This window comes from Humulus lupulus, chromosome 3 (assembly GCF_963169125.1).
Source record: "Humulus lupulus chromosome 3, drHumLupu1.1, whole genome shotgun sequence".
Lineage (NCBI taxonomy): Eukaryota > Viridiplantae > Streptophyta > Magnoliopsida > Rosales > Cannabaceae > Humulus > Humulus lupulus.
The window spans coordinates 141617093-141625754 of record NC_084795.1 but is presented as its reverse complement, the minus strand read 5'-3'; positions in this window follow the sequence as shown (position 1 = coordinate 141625754).

Sequence of the window (8662 nt, the reverse complement as noted above, 5' to 3'; positions counted from 1 at the left end):
CAGAAAAACCAAAAATTTATTACCAAATCAGAAAAACTACCTGCCTAGAAATTGAACAGGCTAGTTGACCAGTCTATGCATGTCGGTTGACTGACATGTCACCCCTTCTGGGCATTGTAGTTTGGCAGCTTTTATTTTGAAAGTACGCCTCCAACAAATCTTTTGGCTGATCGACCGGCAGCTCGCCTGGCTGAAGTCAGAGATCTCCAAAATGCCCCCAATGACTCTATTTTTCTTCCATCAATAAATAGACTTACTTCTAGACTTAATAACTGTCTAATACCAATTTTATATGATAGTATTTAGCTAGAGAAAGTGTTTTAAGCTCTTACCTTCTGTAAATCATTCCAAAACACTTTTCACACACTTAAGCTAAAATTGTAAGGATTTATTTGTAAGTGTGTTCATCTCTCTCTAGGTTCTCAACTAGTGTTTATCATCTTCAAAGAGAGAGAAAAAAATTGTACTTAATCTTTCTATCTATCTTTCTAAAGTGAGATTGACACTTCAACAATCCGCAAGAGGGGTGAGGTTGGCACTAGAATCACAATAACCCGACATTGGTGAGATTGGCACTGAACAAACAAACCTTGGTGAAAATTTCTCGGTTGTAAAAGGATTAGTCAAGTATTTTAACTTGGCTCGTTACTAGAAATCAAAGCTAGGCCTAACTTTGAAGACCAAGGATGTAGATGGCTTTAGTTCCACCGAACCTTGAAAAAAGAAAGTTTGTATCCCTATAACCTTAAACTCCTTTTCATTTGTGCTTACTGTATTATTTACATTGGTTCTATCTATTTATTCCATGAACGTTTCACTAAGTTGCTAGAAATAGATAGTTGAAATTTAAATTTCGCAATAAGTTTTAAATTTCTAACTCACCCCCCTTTTGGGAGCCAATCTTGGGCTAGGATTTGGTATCAGAGCTTAGATGCTCATATTTAATTAGATTTTACAATCTAGAGTATGGCGTTTCCAAGTACTTTGCGAAATTGCATGCTAGAAGTTTTCAACAAAACTAGGGATCCTTTTTCGATGGTGTTGATTTTGCATATTGGAGAGTTAGGATGTAAACATATCTCCAAGCAATAGATTATGATCTTTGGCACATTTATAGTGAAAGACCCTATGTCCTAAAGAAAATCATAGAGATAGTAAAGGAATATAAAGATTTTGATGAATATGCTAACTAAAAATGCTAAGGACTAGTATGCATTAATATGTCGATTAGATACAGACATAGTGAAAAATATAGAACAAGCATCATAAGCTCATGATATATAATATGTTAGAAGTCACATAACAAGGTACTAGCAACATGAAATAGACTAAAATCAACTTGTTTTTTACTCAATATGAAAGCTTTAGGATGAAGTCTCATGAAACCATTTCTAATATGTATACACATTTCTCAACTATTATTAATTGTTTAAATACTCTTGGCAAGGTCCTCTCACAAAAAGAGATGGTAAGCAAAATCTTAAGGAGTTTGACCAAAGCCTACGATGGAAATGTGACTGCAATTAAAGAAGCAAAAGACATCTCAACCATTCCATTGGAGGAGTTCATTCATTCCCTAATAAATCATGAAATTGTTCTTGAATGCAAGTCAAGACGAGGAGAAAGACAAAAAGAAGAAAACTATTGCATTAAAATCCACCGCCCTTGATGATGAGAATGATAGGGAAATAGAAGACATGGTCTTAATGGCAAGAAAATTCACAAATTCATGAAGTTGAAAGAGAGAGAAAACAAGAAGAATTACAAAGGAAGTGACTAAAAGAAAAGGAAAAACAAGAGGAAAACTCATTTTGAAGTGATTCAAATGATGAAGATCCAAATGAGGTTTCTAGCTTGTGTCTCATAACAATCAATGATGAAGTAAGCTCTCTTGAACTCAATAATGAAAATGTAATTAATGAACTAAAAATAAAATGAAAAGGTTAGACACTATCTTCATTTGTTTTACATACTATCTTGTACATATTTTCTTCAAGTTTTGATTACTACGCATGTTTGTTTTATTTGCCTTAATTTTCATGCTTTTGCATTTTAAGTGTATGGATTGCATCAACATGTTTAGAATTATGCTTTTTAACTTTTTGAAAGGAAGTTTTTGAAAAACAATGCATATTTCTCATTTTAGGCATGTACTTTGTTTTTATGCTCATATTAGGCTTATTTTTGCATAACTTGCCAAAATCATTAAATTCTTGATGTTTTACTTTTTTTACTGCTTGAACATGTTTATTTGAGTATATTGAAGTGTATCAAAAGAATTTTATTTAAAATAATGAGTTAAACTTAGTTTTTGCATGTGAGTTGTTTTGTTATAAGCTCCAAATTTTGAAAATTTACCAAAATTTCTTTTGGTTTTTGAATGATTTATGTGCTCAAGCGTGTTGTACCCTAAAAATATGAGCTTGATTATCTTGCTCAGGGTACAATTGACAAGCAATAAATAAAGGTTATAAGACTTCGGATATATTTTGTTAACTCCATATCAAACAGCTCGAGGTCAATGACTCTGGGACAACCCGGGTTCCTCCAAATTGTCTCAAATGCCAATGACAGAGATTGAGGTTGCCAGTGTCCAGATCGCCCTCCACAAGCACGAGAATTATCTAAGTCAAGCCGTCCTACTCCATTCATATCTAGTTCAATAGTTTCATCTAGCTCATGATGGTTCAAGGACGCACATATGGAAGAATCACAACAGACTTGGATGGCCAATATGCGCAATATAATGACAATATACTTAATTAGGGTATTTATGTATCTATTTATTTGGAAATTTAACCAACTTTTTTATGTCACCGTTTATTGTACAGTTACCCAATACTTTCCACCATAATTCCCTATAAATATAAGGGAAATTGGCGGTAAATGGGACTGACATCTTGTATGCCAATACTTTGCTGAAATTGTCATAAACAATTTCTTCAAGAGTTCCTAAATGAGAATAAGAGTGACTCATGGACTAGGTGAATTTTAACTACTGAACTACGTTAAAACTTTGTGAGTTTATGTTTACTGTTTATTAGCAAGCTTAATCTCTCAAATTGAATTTCTTAATCCCCTGTTAAAAAAAAAACCACGTCAACATATTGTTGCTTTCATTGAGAGCAATTAGGCTTGAAACTTGTCAGAGAATATTCAACTCAACAATCAACAAGGTGAATCAGAGAGACCTGTTGATCATGGATATTATTGTACGACTGGCCTTACTAGAGAGGGCACCTTTGTGCAGTGACGTCTTGAAAAACAACACATGAACAAGGACGATATTGGAAGTTCAACTTCGCGCCCTCCGAACCCAAATCCTGGATATCTGATTGCCATTGAAATGGACAATGCCCAACTAAGGATCCACATCACCAGGCTATAAGGTGGCACACAATATGTGCGATTTTTTAATGAGGCCTAATAGTCTACGAAGAGAAAAATGAAAAGGAATACCTCGGCGACTAAGGCCCTTCCGCTGATCTTTCGTCCATTGCCTATGGTCTCCGGTAAGTAGTCTATAGTTCACTTTCGTCTATGGCCTGCCCCGCTCTCTCTTCAACTTAGTTATTGGTCAGCTGAACAGGCTGACAATCGGCAGAAGATGCAGGTCTTCAAGCCTGAAGAGTGAGGCTGATCCGTAACATCAACTGCAGAAGAATGAGGTTCGAGTTGATGAATAGCCAAGATAATGACTCAATTACCTCTCTTTGCAACTGACGAGAATGTAGAAAGTAGGAAAAGTGGGTCCCACCAATCTCTGTCCCACTGGAGTAATCGACCCAAACTTAGTCGTTCTGTCATAATAATAACCCCGAGCTCCATGCCTTCTGAATGGACTCCTAAACTCAACCCACCTGCTAATACTAAAAGGAATGAACAAGCATCTCATATCCCATGAAGTCATCCAAGCCAGACAGGGAGAGCTGCTGAGATCGCATTGAGAAGGGCAGAGGTCCTTGCAAATCGAGTGGCACCTTAACCAGCAGCTCAGGTGCAAAGAAATGAATCCGTGTTGCCACTAATTTTTGAAATTAAAGTAGACAATGGGTGAGCTAATCTGATGTGTCTTGACGGGTGATGAATGGCATCACCAATAAGGCACCCTCCATAGCCTATACGTCATATGACACCTGCTTGCCCATAGAGGAATGTTTAAGTTCGCGGGAATTATAGTAGAGATTTTGTACCCACAGAAGATACATACGACCCGCAATCTCACAGGAACAATCAAGACCCGTGACCTCGATCATGAGCGGTAAGCTTTGCAGATGGTAGCTAGTGGACAGAGAGCCATCGTGGGGGCAAAAACGAGAGTGCACGCGAGACACTCCCAGAGACATGAAAGCGATCTGAAAATTTAGTTGAGCTCGACCTAATCTTGCATTCCAATCCTTAGTCCAACCTGTGTGACCATTTAAACAAAAAAAGAGGACAATCAATCGTGTGCGAAAATGGGAATGTCCCGCCTAACCAAGCTCTGGCTTGGAGGGAAAATAACCCACATAATGCGCAAGATAGGATGGGTGCTGGTAACCAATTTCCAAATAACCTAGAGATGAAGTATCCAACCCTCGAACAACTGGCATTAATTGAGGAACATATAAATAAACTTCTATATGGAAAAAACGTCGATGATTGAGATTCTGATGAGGAGCTCGAGCCTTTTGCTCCTCACATCGCAGTCGCTCCCTATCCCAATTGCTTCAAAATGCCAAACTTGCCCACATACGATGGAACCACTGATCCATCGAACAACATCAAGACCTTCAATACTTTGACAGGAGCCCATAATGTCGACATCGACTTGCGTTGTGTCCTGTTCTCAGCCACGTTGACAAGAGAAGCCAAATTATGGTTCAACAAGTTTCAAAGGTACTCAATGACTTTCTTGAACAGTTATCGACTGAGTTCAAATAGTAGTTTTGAACTGTGAAAGAAGTTCGAGTAGAGGCCAACTCCCTAGCCAATATAAAATAGAAACCACGTGAATCGTTGAAGGCATATCTCAATGGATTCACTAACATAGTGGCATGATCTATAGATGTTGATTATAGTGCCAAGCTTATGGCCATGAGGATAGGGATCACCTTGGAAGGTGAACTGTGGAAGGAACTCTAAAGGACATGAGTGACGAGTACGGATGAGTTCTTGGCTCGAGCTAAGGAATGGATCAACCTCGACGAGGAAGAGTCTATAGTCGTAGGAAGCAGCTAGACCCCTATTCAGCATGCTAGAGTGGCAACGGATGATGTAGCTATGGCTTAGCCCGTGGTCTATAACAACCAGGCAGGGAATAACAAAAGAAATGGAATAGTGAGGGTGACCAAACTGGGTCCAAGAAGAATAAGCATGGGGAGAAGTGCACTTGTATCTTCACCATGTATACTGACCTAATAGATACGCAGTAACACATTTATCTGGATAATTCTACCCTCCTTCCATGGAAAAAGATAGAGCCCTAGAAATATCAACAAGCAAAAAGAGTCCCCGCCAAATTTTTTCGTTATCATAATGACATCGGCCATAACACTGACAATTGTCGATAATTAAAGGATGAGATCAAGACACTCATCCAAGCTGGACTGTTAATGGAATATGCTCGGAACAGGGGTAGCTCCTAATCAACTAGCAGTAAAAAATTCTCAACAAGCTCAAGGACACCAAGACAATTCACCACCAGCTCTCCAAGGTCCAAACAACAAATTGATCCCTCCTGCTATCAATGGAAGGGATATAGTCACCATTACAGGTAGACCTCATCCTGTAGGTACGAGCAATGGAGTTCAAAAAAGATATATTGAGGAGGTAAAATATGACGAGGGTGGATTATTTACTCTAGAGCAGAGGTTATCTAAACAGTAGATATTGGATAAACAATGCTTTATTTGTACGAAAGAGGACACTAGCCACGTCCAATTCCCTCATAATGATTTGCTAGTGATAACAATTCATCTCGCTAACCAGAGAGTAAGAAGAATCCTGATTGACAATGGAAGCTCGATGAATTTGATATTTAAGTCCATTCTTGGAAAGATGTGACTATCTATAGCAGATACTAAGGCGACCTCCATGACTTATTATGGGTTTTCAGGTAAGGAATGGCAGCAATAGGAACGATCGACCTCGTAGTAACTCTGGGAGATGAAGGAGGAGTTGTTGCGAAGATGCTTGAGTTTGTTGTAATTGATTGCCCAGACACCTACAATGCAATCTTGGGAAGAACAACACTGATGGCATTTGAAGCCATAACTTCTATTCGCATTTGGCCATAAAGTTTCGCTCCACCTCGGGGATATGCATAGTAAGACAAGATCATCTCACTACCAGATAATGCTACAGCATTGCCATGAAAGGAAAATCACAACTTAGAAAGCAAGCCATGGTGGTAATTGAAGAGAATGAGGAGCCTCAGGCAATGGTAATTGCTGAAGAGGCGGAAGAACCTCAAATTGCAAAAAATGAGGTCGCCCATCTAGAGAAAATAGACCGAAGGATAGGTGAAGACCGATCTGAGCTCCAGACTTTGGAGGAGCTAGAAGAAATAATTCTTGATCTAGAGACACCTTTGAGAGTTGTAAAGATTGGAAAGAATCTAGGAGTTGAATGAAAGATGGAATTGGTCGAGTTTCTAAGGAAAAACCTCAACGTCTTTGCCTGGTCACACGAAGATATGGTGGGAATCAGTCCGAGTGTGATTATGCACACCCTAAACTTGGACAAAAACGTGCATGCGAAGGAGCAGAAACAAAGGCTATTGGGGAAGGAGCGAGGAGAAGCTATCGAGGAAGAAGTTGCTCGCCTACTGACATGCGGATTCATTAGAGAGGCAAAGTATCTGACTTGGATTACAAAACCCGTTTTGGTTCCAAAGCCAAAGGGAAAATGGAGGCCCTACATTGACTTCCCTGACCTCAACAAAACATGTCCAAAAGACAATTTTCCACTTCCAAGGACACGTATTCTAAATATAACCAGAACGCAATGAACCCTGCGGACCAAGAGCACACCAGCTTCTTGATTGAACACAATGTATACTGCAACAATGTCATGCCATTTGAGCTAAAATAATGTTGGTGACATGTATCACAGGCTGGTCAATAAAATGTTCATGAACCATATCGGGAAAAACATGAAGGTTTATGTGGATGGCATTCTCGTCAAGTCTAAAACTGCCAATAACCATGTATTCAATCTGGAAGAATGTTTTGGCGTGCTTAGAAAGTATGATATGAAGATGAACCAACAATTTTGTACCTTTGGGGTCTTGTCAAGGAAATTTCTAGGCTTCATAGTTAACTCAAGAGGGATCAAGGCAAACCCTAAAAAAATAAGATCGTTGTTATAAATTTTGTCGCTTAGGTTGTATAAAGAAGCCCAGAGACTAACTGGAAATGTTGCGGCCTTAACTCGGTTCATATCCAAGTACATAGACAAATGCCTTCCATTCTATAATATGCTCAGAGAAAATAGAAGATTTGATTTGACAGAAGAATGTGAACATGAATTTCATGATCTGAAGAAGCATCTCCCTGAACCCCCAATTTTATCAAAACCAGTTGTTGGGGAATGTCTATACCTGTACCTTGCAATAATGAATAACGCGATTAACGTTGTGTTAGTTTGAGAAGAAAATTGGGCCCAGAAGCCACTGTAATACATTAGTAAGAGGATTCCCGGAGCTGAGTCTTAATATCCTTTGATTGAAAATCTTGTTTTCTGGTTGATTTTAGCCTCAAGGAAGCTTAGATCGTGTTTTTCATCCCACATTATACACGTCTTAATCGATCAACCTTTAAGGCACGTCTTAAAAATGCCTGAACAATCGGGACGTCTGTTGAAGTGGGCTATCGAGCTCAGTTAGTTTGAGATATTTTACATCCCACGAACAACAATAAAGTTCTAGGCACTCTCCGATTTTGAAGCTAAATGTACCGAATTCTAAGACAAACCTATTATAGAACCAGTACAAGAATTGTGGAAACTCTTTGTTAATGGATCATCCAAAAAAATTGGATCATGTGCTAGAATAATCATAATTACATCTGAAGGACATCGCTTCCATACAACTCTCAGATTCAATTTTGACGCGTCAACCGATGAAGCGAAGTATGAGGCTTTGTTTGCTAGAGTTAAGGTAGAAAATGAGCTGAAATTGAAAGCAATTCAATGATTTTATGATTCTCACCTCATGGTTAATCAATTGTTAGGAGAATATCAAACTCGAGGAATCAAAATGTCAGCTTATCTAGCTAAGGTAAAAAGTGAGCAGTCAGAATTTGAATTCTATTTCATCGAGCAAGTCCATTGCGAGCGAAACAAAAATCCTGACGCTCTAGCCTGACTCGCCACCAACAAATAAGATGACATGTTGAGTGTAGTCCCCAAGTTATTCTTATAAAATTCTAGCATAGTAGAGGAGCCGAGAAAGGTTAGAATTTGTGATAGTCAGAATCCCGTGATCCGCATGGGGAAATACCTAGTAAAAGCTATCCAATCCCACATCGCCTGGGGAAGATTAATTGTGATGATTGTAAGACTGTGTAGGTAAGGGACTACACAGTTGAAGATGTTTTAAAAGGATTGATGGCTACTACCTATGCCAACAAAATGCATCTTCTTTTCGATAGCCCATCACTTGAGAAAACTCCAAAGATAA